Here is a 17,565-nt window from a genome sequence, read left to right on the forward strand (position 1 = left end):
TCTCCATTTTTAGTAGGAAAACAACTCTATTGTGTGGCAGTTTCCTTTTCTAGCTGGGCTGGCCTTTAACCCCTGATTGTCCTTCCCTCAGTCTCCCCAGTGCTGGCATTACAGGTGTGATGACCAAGCCTAGCATATTACTGAGTTTCTGTTCCACTCTGGCACTGTTTATCACCGCTCTCTCTATATATAACACTTTTCTTCTTCTATACAATATTAGTTTCTATTGGTTCTTTTCCTTGGATAGCTGTCCTTAGTCTAGTGGCCACTCAGTGTTATTCAGGTGCCCACCATAGGCACTTAGTTCTTTCCCCATGCATGATATTCTTGGGTTATCTTATCTCTGCCTCTGACACCAATGGACTCTATAGCTTTACAGCTTACCCGGTTCTGGTGGCACACTAACCTACAATGTGTTATCACCTGCTTATTGGCTGCCCCAACTCTGCATCTCATCAGCATTTGAAGTTCAGCCCTGGGATGGGTGTGTGTATGTGTGTGTGTGTGTGGGGGGGCTATAGGTCTGGTGCAACCGATAATTAAGACCCAAGCATTGCCTTTCCCCATGAAGTGGCCCTGAGGCCTCTGCAGTGGAAACGCCTTTCCTTCTTGCCTGAAATGTACTCACCTAGTTTCTTCATAGTCTCATCATTCCTTGTGAAATTGCAGTGTAGTTATTTACATTTTTGTCTTTAGAACAAACATCTAGTAAGTTGTCTTTCAGTACAAAACTGCCCGGTCCCCTCAACCCTCTGGAATACTTCTCTGTGGGGGTCAGATTTCTGGCAGCGTAACAAATACCGGAGATATATCAGGTTTGTTTTGTTTTGTTTTGTTTAATTTTTTCAAGGCAGGCCTTTTCTGTGTAGCCTCAGCTATCTCGGAAATTGCTCTGTAGACCTGGCTGGCCTAGAACTCAGAGATCCCCCTGCTTCTGCCTCTCGAGTGCTGCCATCAAAGGCCTGCACTCAGGCCCCCTCAGGCTTACTAAGTCAGTTTTAAAAGCATATCTTCTTTACGGTTTTGGAGGTTTTAGCCCATGTTTTTTTGGCCCTGCAGTGAAGCAGGCCATAGGCACAAGGGCACCAGGAAAAGGAAGCACTCATCTCACAGCAGCCAGGAAGAAGAGAGGCTGGGCTCCAAGCATTCCCTCTAGGGCAGGCACCCAGTGACGATGCTTCCTCTGCTAGGTCCCAGTTTTTAAAGTACCACCAGATTCTAATAGTGCCAAAGGCTGCTGGCCAGACATGGAACACTTTGTGGACTTTGGGGAGCATTTATCCAAAACAGCACCTTCATCCTTATTCCAATGCCAGTCTACTCTCCTGTACGGTTAGAAGACAACGTTTGTAGGCACAGCTTTATATCGGCTCTGACTTCAGCTAGGGTAGTTTCTTCTCTGGGGATCTGAGACGGAGAGACATGCTGACTCTGCTTGAGCACTGCACCTGGAACATAGAAAGTTAGGAAATGTAAGGCATGTTATCTGCCATTGAGAGAGATCCTGGACTATAGGGAGGAAAAAAGAAGATGAAAGGCGATCAAAACAAAGCAGTGATGCTTAATACTTATGGAGTGCCCACAAACAACATTAAACATTACTTCTAGGTATGCTGGTGAACATGCTTCAAAAAGAGATTAGCGTTTTAACTGGAAAGCAGATAGTTCTCCTCAATATATGGATAGATAGCATTCGACCCACTGAGGGCCTGAAGAGAATAAAAAGGCAACGTGAGGTTGGGTTCCTGCTGTAAACTGACACTCTGGTCTTCTGTGCTCAGTAGTCCTGATCCCTAGAGGTCTTGCCCCTATCACCTTTCTAACTCTCAGGTTTTTGGAGTCTATCCAGCTTTCCTGGGTCTTCAACTTGGAGACAGCAGACCGTAGAACTCCTCAGCATCTAGTAGTGTAGGAGCCCATCTCTTTTGGTGAATAAAACATAACCTTTACTCACAGTCTTTCTACATTGTGTGCATGTTCATATGTGTGTACATACACATGCACACATAATTGTCTCTACACATCCATGGGTTCTGTATTCACAGGGTTTTTTTTTTAAAAGATTTATTTATTTATTATCTGTAAGTACACTGTAGTTGTCTTCAGACACTCCAGAAGAGGCGTTAGATCTCATTACGGATGGTTGTGAGCCACCATGTGGCTGCTGGGGTTTGAACTCAAGACCTTTGGAAGAGGAGTCAGTGCTCTCAACCGCTGAGCCATCTCTCCAGCCCCCCTATTCACAGGTTTTAAATTCAGCGATTCAACCAAAAATGTAATTAAGGGCTGGTGAGATGGTCCAACAGGCTAAGGCACTTGCACCATGCCTGATGCCCTGAGTTTGGTTCCAAGAACCCATATGGTGAAATAAGACAAGGAACTTCTACCACCTATCTTCTGATGGCCACACTCGAGCCATGGCATGCTCACGTACATGCACACACAAATAAAAATAAACTTTTAAAACATGCTTAAGCTATGACGGTGGCATTTGTGTTAAACGTGTGCATGCTTTGTCTCATTATTCCCTAAATAACGGAGTATAACTGCTGTTCAACCCAGGTCAGGTAGTCGATGGAGAGATGGTTTAAAGTGTGGGGTTGGTGATGCATAACTGTAATCTTGGCGCCTGGGAGACAGGGGTAGGAGGATCAGAAGTTCCAACATAGTTAGATGCTGCCTCCAAAACAAAAAACAGTAGCAATAAAACAAGTGTAGGGTTGGAAGTGAATGGGTTGTATGCAAATACTACACACTTTATAAAAGGGACTGAAACATTCACAGGTTTTGTTTTTCTGGGGAGCTTAAATACCCCTAAGACATTCCATACATATACACATATATATTCCATATGAACACATATATAATCTCAAAATGACTCTTGTGTATCTTAATTTATTCCACTGTTCAATTATAAATAAACTTTTTAAGAGATCATTACATTTTACTTCTTAAGTGTGAGTGTGTGTGAGTGTGTGTGTGTGTGAGTGTGTGCACAAGAATGCCAGTATATGGGCTGGAGAGATGGCTCAGGGGTTAAGAGCACTGACTGCTCCTCTAAAGGTCCTGAGTTCAAATCCTAGCAACCACATGGTGGCTCATAACCATCTGTAATGAGATCTGATGCCCTCTTCTGGTGTGTCTGAAGACAGCTACAGTGTAATTAGATATAATAACAAATCTAAAAAGAAAAGAAAAAAAAAAAAAAAGAATGCCAGTATTTGGCAGTCAAAGGAAAACTTAGAGTAGTATTTTTTCCTTCTGTCTTAGTGTTTTACTGATGTGAATAGACACCATGACCAATGCAACTCTTCTAAGGTCACCATTTAATTGGGACTTGCTCACAGGTTCAGTCCCTTATCATCAAGGCAGGAGCATGGCAGCATCCAGGCAGGAGGCAGGCATGATGCAGGAGGAGCTGAGAGCTCTACATCTTCATCTGAAGGCTGCTAGCAGAAAACTGCCTTTCAGGCAGCTTGGATGAGGGTCTTAAAGCTCACGCCCACTCCAACAAGGCCACACCTCCTAATAGTGCCACTCCCTGGGCCAATCATATATAAACCACCCATTCCATGGTCCATAGGCTTGTTCAAACATGAGACTATGGAAGCCATACCCAAACAACATAATGCAAAATATATTTAGCTCAATTTCTAAAATCTCCATAGTCTATAGCAGTCTCAAAAAATAATAGAAGTCCAAAGCTCAAATTCCATACTGAGATTCAAGCAGTCTCTTAACTGTAATACCATATAAAGTCAAACGAACAAACAAACAAACAAACTTGGCCCTATGCAAAGCAGAAAACCAGCTGGGCAAACTCCAAACTCTATGTTTCTACATCCAATGTCAAAGCTCTCTTCAGATCTCCAACTCCTTTCATCCTTGTTGACTGCTGTTAGCAGACCTGGCATTCAGCAGCAACCAACTTCATTCTCCTGGGCTGGTTCCACTTCTTGTTAGTAGCTTTTCTTGACAGGTATCTCACAGCTCTGGCATCTCCAAGTTAACTTCAGCTTCATAGCTTCTTGTTCCAATATCTGAGAAGGGCTTGGGTCACATCTCCAGCTCTGCCCTCTGTAGCACTCTAAGCTCAGGTTGATCCACTCCACCGATGCTGCTGTTCTTGGTGATCATCCCATGGTACTGGCATCTCCAATACACTGGGTTCTTCTGTTGCAACTAGGCTTCACCACAGGCCTCTCACAGGCTCTTTCATGGTACTCAGCCTCAACTTCTTTGCATGTCCCCTTCTGTTTTGGGCATCAACTGCAACTGAGGCCGCACATTCACCAATGGCTTTCCCCTGGCCTCTCACAGTGCCGAGCCTCCACTGCTCTCCATGCTCCTTTCCTGTCTTCAAAACCAGTAGCACCTGGGGGACTCCTCCACATTACCAAGTGCAGCTGCAGCACAAGGTGCAACCTTAGTTATGTCTAGAACAAAGCTTCTTTGTGCTCTGGGGAAACACTTCCCAGAAGTTCACCTCAGTGATGCTAGCCTCTTCCCAAAGACTGCTCATTTATTAGCTCCAGCTAACCAGCTTCAATTGTCCCAGTAGTCCCTTCTATTCATGACTCTAAAGCCAGAGCCACATGGCTGAGGCTGCTGAGTTGTGTTGCTTGCTGGGAAAACATGCCCCCCCCACCCCCATTCTTCTATTACCAGTGTTCTGTTTTCCAACTCCCTCACTTCCTAAGTTTGATAGTCTTGGAACTTGCTCTGTAGATTGACCTTGAACTCAGAGATCTGTATGGCTTTATGTCCTGGGATTAAAGGACCATGCCTGGACCTATATTTAGCTGAATGGGATCTTGCCCCGAAGTCCCACTTCCTTAATCTCTTATCTCCTTAAATAGGATGCAGCTCCTTTCTACTTCCTGATACCCCTTTAATACTTGATTCAAATGATTTGTATTTTTTCTTTTTCAGCTTTCTTCTTTTCATTAAAATGCTCTTCATAAGAGTGAACTTTAGTAACTACACAACAGAATTTATACCAGGCTGTTTTTGTTTTCTTGTTTTGTTTTTGAGACAGGGTTTCTCTGTGTAGCTCTGGCTCTCCTGGTACATGTTTTGTAGACCAGGTTGGCTTCAAATCACAGCCTGCCTCTGCCTCCTGAGTGCCCGGGTTAAGGCTACCACGCCCAGCCTAAGATCGTTTTAAAGCCATTTTCTCTCTAATTTCTCTTTACCTTTGTTGTTTGGTGATTTTTTTTTTCTACCCGGAGCCTTCTCCCTCATGGGACCGAAATTGGATTTCTCCACAGCAGGAGGACTTATATGTCAATATTCAGGGCTTTAAATGTCCCTTCTAGATACCTTCTGTACCCCACCCCATCTCTCATTCCCATTCATTCTCTTCCCACAGCTCATAGTTTTTCTCAGATAAAAATCTGACATCGCTGGCTGGCTGTGGTGGAGCCAACCTTTGATCCCAGCACCTGTGAGGCAGAAGCAGGCTGATCTCTGAGTTCAAGGCCAGGCTGGTCTACAAAGTGAATTCCAGGACAGTCAGAACCCCTATCTGGAAAAACAAACAAACAAACAAACAAAAAAAAACCCCAAAATCTGACATCACATCAGTGTGTTAATATGTCAGTGCCTCCTCTGTATCTGTGAAATGAAGTGCAGTTAAAAAAAAAAAAAGGCTGGAAATGTTGCCAAAGGGCAATTCAAATATTCAGAAAGAAATTTGAATTTGTCCTTTTGACTTTCTCTCCCTTTTGCCCCTTTGTTCCCCCTCCTGGACAATTTTTTTCCTTCCCCACTGTTGCAGCCAAATTGCACTGACCCTTCCTGTCGTTGGTACTGCCCTCTGTGGGCATCCTCCCGGTACAGCACCTGCATCCAAGAGGCGATCGACTCATCCATCTCTATTCACCTTTGCGTCAGCAAAGATGCTTTATAAGCGCTCCGGTCTCCAGCACTAATTGCAAAGACATGTTTGATGATTTCACCTCCCATTGTCTACTTCCTGCTCAGTGTGGAAATCTGACTGTTCTAGCCACTGCCTCCTTTCGAAACCCTAGGGCTAGAAAGCTATTTGAGCAATTTCGAAAAGATACGGGATGAATGTAGTCTCTTCAATGGATATCTGTATTTTCCAAGTCGTTGTTATAAACTGGTTACCAAGTCAATTCTGGTCAGCCTTTGAGTTACAACTTGACTACGAATAATATATTCCATAATTATGCATCATACTCAAAGGTGAATGAACGGCTGGTATACCACTTGACAGCTCACCTTGCTCAGTCCCGTTGAGGTTACGTCACTCTCGGCTCTCTCCGGTTAGAGAGAGGTGATGTTTCCTGGATTACTTCCCATCCTTTCTCATCTGCTGTATTATTAAGTAGGCTGTACTCATTGCGAGTTCGTCCTCCATTAGAACTCTCTTCCTTGAACATATCCATCTGCTTCTCTCTGGAACTGGAGCCTTCGAACTGGGTCTCTCCTGGGTCGGTGGAGACAGACTCAGTAACCAAATCCAGAGAGTAATTAAAGACTCCATCACGTACTCGCGGCCCTGACAGGTGGCATGCATCTATAGTACTGGCTAAGGACACTTGCCCTGACTTGTGCAGCTGAATATATTCGTCCTGAGACCCAGTGGCACTTCCAGCACCCTAAGTTCAAAGAGAGTGAATGTGTCTACATTTAAAAAAAAAAAAAGATAGGTTTATTTTGGGGGAAAAATGTACATGCCTGGCTGGAGAATCTCAGAATGGTGCTTACGAGAATATCAAGCGTTGGGAAATGGAGCGAAGACACTCAGTGGAGGCAGAAAATGGATGTAAATAGTTCCTTGAACCTTGTCGCGCAGATGAAAGATTTTAAACGGGTTTTCTCAAGTTGCCCGCGTCCGGATTTCCTGGACCACTCGCGCTGCCTGCTTACTAAGGAGTGCGCCTCCGGGGGAGGTGTGCGCGCGCGCTGGAGGCGGGGAGGCGGCGGAGAGGGGCCTGGCTCCGAGAATAAACAGCGGGGGAGCGGCTTGGCTGACGCTCGCTGCCCGGGGAGCAGGGTGCAACGGCCGCAGGCCGCTGGACTGAGCCACGGGATGGTAGCTAGGAGATTGGAAAGCCTTTGATGCCAGAAGATTCTGGCTGGAGACGCTGACAACCCAGCCCTGACCCTCCGGGAGTCTCAGGCTGTGGCTCAGACCTTAAGGTAAGGAGTAGCTCGTAGAGCTGCCCTGGAGTCGCAGGACTCGCCGTACCCTGTACGTTCCTACCTCCCCGCTACCTCCTCACCTTCTTCCTCTGCTCTTCTCCGGGGTCTTCGGCGCCAAGCTGACGCCCTGTGCTGGGTTTCTGGCCAGGGCTCCCATGCTGCGCGTTCTGGGTTTCTGCTCCGCGGCCCGCGGCACCTTCGCCCCCTCTCCACCATCCACCCCTCGCTTTCACGTTTTCTCCAGGACCGCACCAGGAACCCTGCACCCTGACTCTGGGTCGCTGGCGAGGGCGAGGGGTTGGTACGAGATCGCCCACCGTCTCCAGGTCTGTGGGTACAGATGCACAAATTGCCCCTAAGATCTGGAAGTTGGAATCTGAAATACTGCAATTCCTAATCTTCCAGAACATACCCTGGCCTTGCATTACTGCCCTAACTTTGGGAAGAGTATCAACTCTTGAATCCGGTCATTGCAATAAATCACTTTATCTGTGCGCCCTCACTGAACACAGTAGGTTGGGATTCCCCAGGCACTACCCTACCCCCTTTCCCAGTTTAAACACTGGGATAAGTTTACAGTGCTTTCAAGGCGACTGCAATTGCTACAAGTTTATCAGACCTTGAAGCAATATCTCTTATCCCAGAGCTTGGGGAAAAAAAAAAAAAAAAAAAAAAAAACTCAGGCCCCACCCTTTATTCTTGATTCAGATTTGGTGGGAGAAGGGGCGGGAGGAGAGAGAGAGGCTGTTGTTGTGTATGTATATATACTTCATATCTAAACGGGGGGAAAAAAAACCGCCCGGAAGTGAGAGCGATCCTCCTCCTCCTGGATTGTCCTCCTGAAAGTGTAAGGTCCACATGGCAGAAAGGCCGTTCACCGAGGCTGATGGTTTGATGCGGTGCCATCACTTCTGGGATGGTGGTTAGGGGAAGGGAAGCTGAGTGCTATTTTGAAACTCAGATACAGGACTAGAGGAAAATGCCATGCTTCTAAGAGACCAGAGTTAAAACATCATGGTTTTTTTTTTTTGGTAAGAATTTCCCCACAAATACTCCTGTGAGTGGAAAGGGTGGAGGCCTATTCTGCGGGGAATCTGAAAATCTTCCCCGGACTGCCCCTTGATTTTTGTCAATGATGGAATGCAGGCCTTTGGCCTGTGTACTTGTTGCTTATTTAAAGGCAAAAAAAACAAAAACAAAAACAAAACTAAAAATCTCAAGCAGACCAATCTCCAGGCAACAAAAGAAGGAACGGTCATTCAAATTAATGCAAATCTTGTTTATGCTCCCAATTATGTGAGCCCAGGTCTTTCACTCTGACTGGCCTCTAGACGTTATACATCATATTTAATGAAGCTAATTTTGTCTCCATCCTGCCTGGTGTCACAGTTGTGCATCTGCTAGTTTTTCTATGCACATCCTTATTTGTACCTCAGCCATTATAATAAGTATCTGCAGCCAGCAGAGGGTAACAACCAGGGACAAAAGAGACTGACCTGTGTCTTCTGAAAAGTTAAGGAAACAGCTAATTTCTTAATATATTGTCACATAGGTACACTATTAAAACAGTGATTTTATTTTATGGACCTAGATGTGTTAAGTTTCAAGCCCAGCGGAGTGGCTGGGGTGCCTATTTAACATATCAAAGCAGACCTGGCCTCCAGGTCCTCCCAGCATCCCTCAGTCCCTACCTGTAACTGGGTATGGCTGGCACACTCTACCCTGAGCTCTACAGCCCTGGGGCTAGGCTGCCCTGCCCCCAGAGGCTCTTCCCTACATAATCCAGACATTTTGGTCACCCGCCCCCTTTTGTACCTTTGGCCTCCTGGTGGCTGTACTTGGCTCCACTCCACTCTCTCCCTTCCCCTCCCCCAACAAGATTCAGGGTCATGACCACTCTGGACTGCCCCAGATGTGTCTGCCTCCGACTATGTTCTCCTACATATCTATAGTAAACTTTCTCCTCCACCATACCTAGGAGCAGTCATGTCTTTTCCTTTTTATTTACTTTTTTCATTCACTGTGAAAAAGGGCTGATACCTGCTTTCAAGAACATTAAGGACAAATGGAGACTGTGAAGCCTTTTGAACATTTGAGAAAAGACGCTGTCTAGTTATTGAGCCAATATGATTGTTTTCCTGGCAAAATTTTTCTCCTTTCTAAAATTAACTTTCCCTAAGGAGGAATAGTGCAGATGCGCATGATTCAGCCCAGCCAACTCCCGAGAATCCTGTAAAGTGTAAAAGTGACCTTCCTTCATGCCTGTGGATCCTGGGGTGAGATCTGATGGCAGCACATGCCGACAAGCCCCCCGCCTGCTGGCCTTGGCCAGGTGCCCCTTCGATGGCATGGGCAGAGTTACAGTATTGCACTACAGGTTCTATCGGTGAGGCAAAAGTATTATTATTTCCCAAAGATTTCATGTATGTTGTACTCACTGGATCTGAGACTTCCATAATTATATATGTAACACATGGTTTTAATAGGAACCAAAAACCACAATATTTTTCTCTGTGGTGGGATAGTTAAGCATTAGGTTTTGATCACTTTTTCATGGACATTTTAATATGACAGAACTAAAGGCTTCCAGAAAACAATTCTATAAAGATCTATTTGGAATTAGAAATCCTAAAAAAAAAAAAAAATAGAGAAAACGATTCCTGATGCTTTGACCTACTGTGTGCATAGCCCATGTAAGTCTTTTGAGAGTAAGGCTCGATCCAGTTCTGGCGGCCTCTGACTGGATGATTAGACCCTTCCACTCTTCCTCAGACCTTTAATTTAGTTTGTAACTTGATGCTTCACTGATCCACCCCCCCACCCACACCCACACACCCACACCCACACACACTCTCTCTCTCTCACAGTCACGCCAGCTCACAGAGGAATGGCTGGCACTTTGGGTTGGCATTTTTTCCCCTCCCATCAATTAGAACACATGAGTTATAGGCTACAGAATGCCGTTGCTTTTTCAGTGAGGTATTCTAAGAAATTCCTTTGGCCACAGGGAACACAGCCCCGGTGCAGGCTGCACCAGTAGCCTGGTCTCCTGGCGCCATGTTAATTTCCCACTGATTCAAGGATGCAGAAATTATAGTAGAGTCATAGAGAACTAAAATGGGAAGAACACTTTAGAACCCATCTTGATTTTAATCACTTTTTTCTACAGATGCATACTGAAGTCATGACCAGTCTTTGGGAATTGGTCTTTGAGAATAGGCATTGCGTTTGACATCCTTCTGATTTTCAAAGCAATGAGGATTTTGTTCACCTGAGATGAATTTAATAGGGTGGCAATGGCTGCCCAAGTAGGTTGCAAATCTAGGCAAGATTTCCAGTGAAACTCAATGTAGCACTAAAGACAATGCAGGTAATTTACAAAGGCACCAAGGTTACTTGAGACTGACACCCAGGGTCTTCATTAGACTGGGCGGGGGCTCCTGTCTGACAGAAGACAAAGGGTACCTCGAGGCAGATGAACATAAGGAAGGCTTTAGAAAGAGCAAGGCTTAGAGAATCTGCCAGTCACTTGAGTAGACAGTCTTTAGCTTTTTAAAGTCCCTTTAAATATGGTAGTTTTCTCTTCTCATTACACCAGTGGCAGCCAGTTGAGTTCCCCACATTAAATGCACCTAGGCAGAAATATAAAAACACATGGATATTTTACCATGGCTTTTCGGAATTCTGCTATGTATGTCTCAGTCAATCCCAAATATGGACCATTGGATCATCAGTAGCTCAGTCAGCACCTTGTCCTCGTGAGGGAAGTTGCTGGGATAAAGGTGGTGTGCATCCTTGATGAAGGTGCCAGCTCCTCTAATAGCAGCTCTGTGGAAAGAGGATAATAATGACTGCCCTGTAGGACAGAGGTTTTGGTCTGAAATCATAGAAAGAAGCTTCCTTTCTTGCCTTTAGGCCCCTGTTTCACTGGGGCCTGCCCTTCATTAGTCCCATTCCTTAACGCTTCTATCCTAAAATCTGCACCCTCAAGGTTACGTTCACTTGAAGTGAATTTATATATGAGTTCACTAGAGTAGGAACGAGCCAAAGTTTCTGGTGTTTATTATTTTTCTTACTAGTTGTAAAATGCTTTATTCCGATACTTGGCATTATGAGGATTAAATTCAACCTTGAGAGGTCATAAGAAACTTAGATAACTATTCCTGCCATGCCACAGTTTTCTACCATTTGTTGAGGCTGTTTATATACATTAAGAAATTAGGTACTGGAGAACTGGCAGTTGAGAGTACTGTCTGTTCTTATAGAGAACCTGGGTTTGATTCCCAATACCCACATGGTAGGTCACAATCACCTATAACTCTGGTTCCAGTGATCTGGTACCCTCTTCTGGACTTTCTGAGCACCGGGCACACATGTGATTCACAGACCTATATGCAGGCAGGCAAAACACTTATCAAAGAAAAATTTAAAAAAAAAGAAAGAAAGAAAGATAAGAAAACTACAGATCCCTAAGAGGCAACTGCTAGCCTCTTTAAATAGAGCTGTGATCCAGAGAAGTTAGCACAAGATGCTGCATAGTCTATACGGGATGGGGCTGCACACATGTGGGGCTTCTGAGATATTTCCTAATTCTGAAAAGACTATATAAGGTCTTCATATGTTTGAGTATTTTATCTTAGATACAGTCAATGTGTGGAACTCAACCACCTGGCATTGAGTTCATACTTAGAAACAACCTGAACACTTAATGTTTCCAAGACAGAGTGAACCTCACTAATCAAGATGATTTTTAAAAGATTTGCCCTATCATTTTCAGAAATTTGAGGATTCCTTAGGCAGCCATGGATGACAAATTCACACAGTCTTCACTTTAAATGCAAGAATCTCTGGTGTATAGTGTTCCCTTCGGGGCTAAGAAGTTCTCCTATCTTTTGATGTTGCTCCCCGAGGACAGTTATAAATAAATTAAAATGCACACAAGGCGGCGGTTCATCTTCATTGTTAGCCTGACTGGGTTTGGAATCACCCAGGAGACACACCTCCACGGGTGTCTGTGAAGGTGTCTGCAGGATGGCACCATCCCTCTAGCTAGAGTCCTGGACTGAATCAAGAGAGAAGGAAGGAAATGAGCGCCAGCGGGCATCCCTTTCCGCTTCCTGATGGCAGAAGCAGCGGGCAGGGTTAGCGCCTCATGCTCCTGCCTGCATCCCTTCTCAGCCATGATGGGCTGCATCATCACCCTTGACTAAGAACCAACTAACTCTTCCTTTCTTAAATTGCTTTTGTCTCATATTTCAGAATAGTAAAGAGGTACCTTACAAAATATTTGCTATAAAAACAAACATTACTCTGATAAGGTTTAGAGTTGTTGGCTTTGTCTAAGCATCTCTCACCGAGTCTGAGAAAAATGCACTAGACCGGTAATACCTTTAGTTTGTGAATGAATGCACCCCAGTCTGGTGCTTTGGGTTTTCATCGAATCTGCTCACTTAATACCGTCTGAGTCCACCTAAGATCTGATATCCTTCCCTCTGCCTGAAAGAAGTCATTACTGTCAGTCCACAATTCGGAGTTCACGATGTGCTCTATCATGGGTTCTCTGACCTCTGGCTAATTCTGGGTCTAGGGAAAAGGGGAAGGAAACAGTGAAAATAGTTGGGAAAGAGACAGCCCGAGGCAGGTGGGAGAAGGAAAGGAACTGTGATATTGTGATGCTACAATTTCTTTTTTTTTCCTTCTTTTCTTCCTTCCTTCCTTCCTTCCTTCCTTCCTTCTTTTCTTCCTTCCTTCCTTCCTTTCTTCCTCCTTCCTTCCTCCTCCTCTTCCTCCTCCCTTCCTTCCTTCCTTCCTTCCTTCCTTCCTTCCTTTCTTTCTTTCTTTCTTTCTTTCTTTCTTTCTTTCTTTCTTTCTTTCTTTCTTTCTTTCTTCCCGACACAGGGGCTCATGAAGCCAACCCCAGCTTAGGCTGGCCTCAAACTTCCTATGTAGCTAAGGGTGGCCTTAAATCTGTGGTCCTCATGAATCTGCCTCCCAAGTGCTGGGACCCCAGGCTTTCCCTACTACATGCAGTTTTTATGTGGTACTAGGGCTCTCCCAGTCCCCCATTTTTGCTACTGTATATACCTAGACTACATTGAAACAGAAGTCTTTTTGTCCAAGTCAGTTTTTGTTACTGTGATAAAATGCCAGACCTAGAGTGCTTATGAAGAAGAAAGAGCTTGTTCAGGGTAAAGAGCTGGAGTTTCCTAGGGCGGTGGTGGAGCCACCTGGCATTGATATGCATATGGAGTTATGCATATACTCCATTCTATCTTTTAAAAAGCTTGGGTTAAAATTAGGGAGGAGGCTATGAATGAAAGTGAAGCAGAGGGAGTGGGGGGAGGGGCGAGCTGGAGAGATCTATAAATAGCATCAATAAGACTTAGTGACTGGATGGCTATGGCAAGTGACAGAGAGCTAACTCTCTAGGACTCTGTGCTGTCATCGGAGGAGCCTGGCCAGGAGAATGAGAGCAGTAGCATGAGGGATGGAGAGCCGGATTTCTGACTCTGCCTGTGATTTCTGCTCCTCTGTGATTCCAGCCAGGCTGGTAACCCACCGCAGCACTCCTAGCTCCTGGGCAGGCCTCCTCCTTTGAGTTGGAGTGCAAGCCTTTCCTGGGTGACAGGTGGAACATCCTTTCTGTGAGGTGAACAGGACAAGAAAGGTTTCACATGTTCAAATATTCAAATTCATAATGGAGACAGGAAAAAAAAAAAAAAAAACCAAACCAGCTGCTATCTTAGGGATGGGACCCAAGTCTAAACATGAAATTCATTTAGAGACATAGGCATGAGTTTCGTAGCTTGAAGGTATTTTTATAAGGCATTTTTGGTGCACCTGGGTTTTAATCTTTAGGTAAAGTAAGAAAGAGAGTTTTCCACTCGTGCTGTCATGTTAGTCCCCATAGTTCTGGCTTTTGAAGCATTAGGGATTATGAATGCTCAAACCCTTTGTGTGTTGTTTCCAGTAACTTTCTAGCCAACAGAATGCAAATATTTCATTTTAACTGAGAAAAGATAAGGAACCAAAAGGTGGTAATGCTATTACACGAGCAACTCGATATTAGAATGGAATCTTTTTAGCGTCCCTGTTGGCTGTGCCCCAAGATAGACTTCACAGTCCAAAGGGAGGTAAGAACAGATCATGCAGGCCTGGAAAAGGAAGCGCAAGGCACAAGCTAAGCACCATCCAGAAATTGGTAAGCTCGTTGCCCACTTCTGTCTGATTAAGGTAGAGAGGCCAAGAGAACAATAATTAGGAGGGTTCTTAAAAACTTATTTATTTATTTATTTATTTATTTATTTATTTATTTGCTGTCTATGAGCATCCAGATCTCATTACAGATGGTTGTGAGCCACCATGTGGTTGCTGGGAATTGAACTCAGGACCTCTGGAAGAGCAGACAGTGCACTTAACCACTGAGGCCATCTCTCCAGCCCTAGGTTGTTGTTGTTTGTTTGTTTAAAGAGAGTTGGGGAGCCTGAGTTTTCCCCTACCCCATGGCCACCATAAGAAAGGGAGGAGAGGTACCTCACTCTGTTCTAAGTGTAAAGAGATTATGCTGATCACTTAGAGTGTTTTCTGTGCATCATTCCTAGACTAAGAGGCAGGGTAGATCAATGGTTTATGCCCGAGGAGGTTTATAAGAGCCCATGTGCTGGTTCCTGGGATGGCAAAGCAATATATATAGAGAGAGCATTGTTTCGTGGTTTGATAGACCAGAATACAAGAATGCTATCAAAGGTAGGTCATGATGGAGAGTGAGCTGGCCTGCGGTCATCACAAGTCATGCACAAGGGGGCCACTTATACCACAGCAGTGTAAATCAAGGAAGGTGCCATGAGTGTCCATCTGCATAAAAGGGTTCTGCTGGTGACACACCCCTAGTGATGAGGACAGAGTAGGTTCCCTGCTTTACCACTCTCCATCCCTGCCATCCATATCCTCCTCCATGGAAAGGCTATAAAAAGCCCACCAAGGGCTGGTACTGTAACTCTTAGTGGTAGAATGCATGCTTTGAATATCAATATATTCATATATATGTATATATACATATACATACATACACACTTAGCTCTGGCTTACCTGGAACTTACTGTGTAGAACATGCTGGAGTGTTGGCCTCAGACATTCATCTGTCTCTGCCTTCCAAGTGCTGGCATCAAAATCGTGCAACACTGAACCTGCCTCCTCTCTCTCTATTATTCCCAGATGAGAGATTAGTATCAGAAACTGGGGGACCTAGATGAGCAGTGTGGAGAGAGAAACTTTTCCGTGTTGGCCTTTCCCGATGCAGGAAGCAGGCAGGGTCCAGCAGGCCATGGCTGAAGCAGGCAGAAGCTGTCCTTCCCATCAAGCATGAGGAACGAGAGGGCTGCCTTCGATCAGCCAGTTGGCAATCAAAATGCGATTGATACTTGGACTTGGAACGACTTGAAGAGTCTCTGGTGACAGAAGCATCACGACACCTGTCCCGAGTCTAATCCAAAAACCAGAACAATCCACGTGTAATTCAAGCTTTTGAGAGAAACAGAAGCAGTGGGCTACCCACAGTCATATGTATGGGGAGATTTATTGTGGCGACTGGTGCTGAGAAGGCCCCTGATCTACCGGCAGCAAGTGGAGAGCCAGGGGGGCCAATCCCAGTGTAGTTCAGACCCAGTGTCAAGGCCCAGCCCTTAGCTGCTCCGGTGTCTGAGGCCGGAGAAGGTGGGCACCTCAGCTCAGGGAGGAGAATTTGTCGTGTTTGCCTTTGTCTTCCCTTGAAGCCTGCAGTGGCTTGGATGGAGTTTTTTTGTTTTTTGTTTTGTTTTTTGTTTTTTGTTTTTTGCTCTGGAGGCTTTTTATTTACTGTACATACATGCTAATATCTTCTAGAAATACCTTCACATACGCATCCAAAATGTTCTACTGGCAGCCTGGGCATCCCTTCTTCATCCAGTCAAGCTGACACATGAAATTAGCCATCATAGAGCAGCAGTGGAGAAAACCGATAATTTTCTGATTATACCCCGTGAGTCTTGCTTGTTTATTATACTAATCACATGTGGCTCTTCCGTGATGTCTAACTGAGAAGAGAAGAGAAGGGAAGGCAAAGTGATTGTTACAGGAATTAAACTTAGCCACAGAGTTGCCACAAAGACTGCTTTTGTTTCTTTTTCTTTTTCTTTTTCAAAGATTCATTTATTTTATGTCCATGAGTACACTGTAGCTGTCTTCAGACACACCAGAAGAGGACATCGGATCCCATTACAGATGGTTATGAACCACCCTGTGGTTGCTGGGAATTGAACTCAGGACCTCTGGAAGAGCAGTTAGAGCCATCTCTCCAGTCTGCGGTTTTTGTTTTTGTTTCTTTAAGACAATGCTAGGAGCATTTTAATCGATTGATTTAAATATGTGTTAGGTAATTTTAGAATGAGCTTTGCAGTCTGTTCTGCAGCTGGAGAAACAATCTGACATGTTGCCTCTATGTAATAAGCACACAAGACAGCTCGCGTCTTCTGCTTCCAGGGAACCTCAGAAGCGATAAAGGACTGAGACGAATGGTTTGCCACGTCTAGCCTGCCACTGATCAATTTTAGGAAGAAGTGTGTTCCCCGGGAAACAGTAGGGATAGAGCCTGTGACCAACAAAGTCTAGAACAAGCAATGTTAATGGATTTGTCTTTTGGCATCTGGAGATTTTACAATGGCTTTAAATTCTTAGCTCCTGGATCATCTTCTCAGCTTTTCAGTGCTGTCCAATCCAAGTCTTTGATGGCACATGAGTAACGGGACAATCCAAGCATCATCTTTATCCACATGTTCCTACATACTGAAAACCGTGTGTGTGATGCACACAGAAGTATTTTCAGCGGCAGAGAACAAGTGTACCGACTTACTCCACAGACATAGAATTTTGGGTCCAGCAGGAGGTTAGAGTCCGGAAAGGGTGGAAGAAAGTCAGTCACTTGGCACAGAAACCTGACTCAGGGTTTCTAGTCCTAGAGGAAGCCTTTGCTGTGCCCTTAGGATCCCGAGAGCAATGCTGTTTGCGGTAGTGCCCCTTTAAATGCTTTCTGCAAGTCTCGAAGTGTAGGTAGGAGAGGGTGTGCTGGATTGGGACTGATAGTAAGTCCTTAGGTGTTAGATAACAAACATCTGCTACTGTTGATTTTTACCAGTGGAAAATGTTCCTCTCTTTTTGTGTGTATAGATGTGTGTGTGTATTTGCATGGATTTGCACGTGTATGTGTGGGACGATGTGTGTGGAGGTGGGAGGTTGGCACCCAAGGTGTTCCTCTGTTGCTCTCCACCTTATGTGTTGACACATCTCTGAGTGAGCCCGGAGCTTGCGGTACCCACGTGTTCTGGGGATCCCCTGTCTTCCCCTCTCGAGGGCTGGGGT

At 44.9% G+C, this 17,565-nt stretch overlaps 1 protein-coding gene and 1 long non-coding RNA gene across 5 annotated transcripts in view; one reads left to right on the top strand and one right to left on the bottom strand.

The window, feature by feature from the left end:
* Nucleotides 1-16,378, bottom strand: Gm40935. 4 transcript variants are annotated; one of them, XR_873357.3, is made up of 5 exons: nt 15,262-16,378; nt 10,841-11,001; nt 7,254-7,501; nt 6,247-6,454; nt 1-1,448 (listed from the first exon to the last, which is right to left on the bottom strand). It is a non-coding gene; the product is annotated as a predicted gene, 40935 (long non-coding RNA). The 4 variants fall into 4 exon arrangements; XR_001780930.2 differs by lacking the exons at nt 10,841-11,001; nt 15,262-16,378 and adding an exon at nt 7,864-9,812 and having other exon boundaries at nt 876-1,448; XR_003950576.1 differs by lacking the exons at nt 10,841-11,001; nt 15,262-16,378 and adding an exon at nt 7,586-7,811 and having other exon boundaries at nt 876-1,448.
* Rnf144b (ring finger protein 144B) overlaps nt 7,017-17,565 on the top strand; it is a 125,272-nt gene continuing 114,723 nt past the window's right edge. Inside the window, exon 1 of the mRNA NM_146042.4 lies at nt 7,017-7,170. The gene's annotated coding sequence lies outside the window, so the exon portion shown is untranslated. The remainder of the gene's footprint in view (nt 7,171-17,565) is intronic.

The sequence above is a fragment of the Mus musculus genome, chromosome 13, assembly GCF_000001635.26.
Source record: "Mus musculus strain C57BL/6J chromosome 13, GRCm38.p6 C57BL/6J".
NCBI lineage: Eukaryota > Metazoa > Chordata > Mammalia > Rodentia > Muridae > Mus > Mus musculus.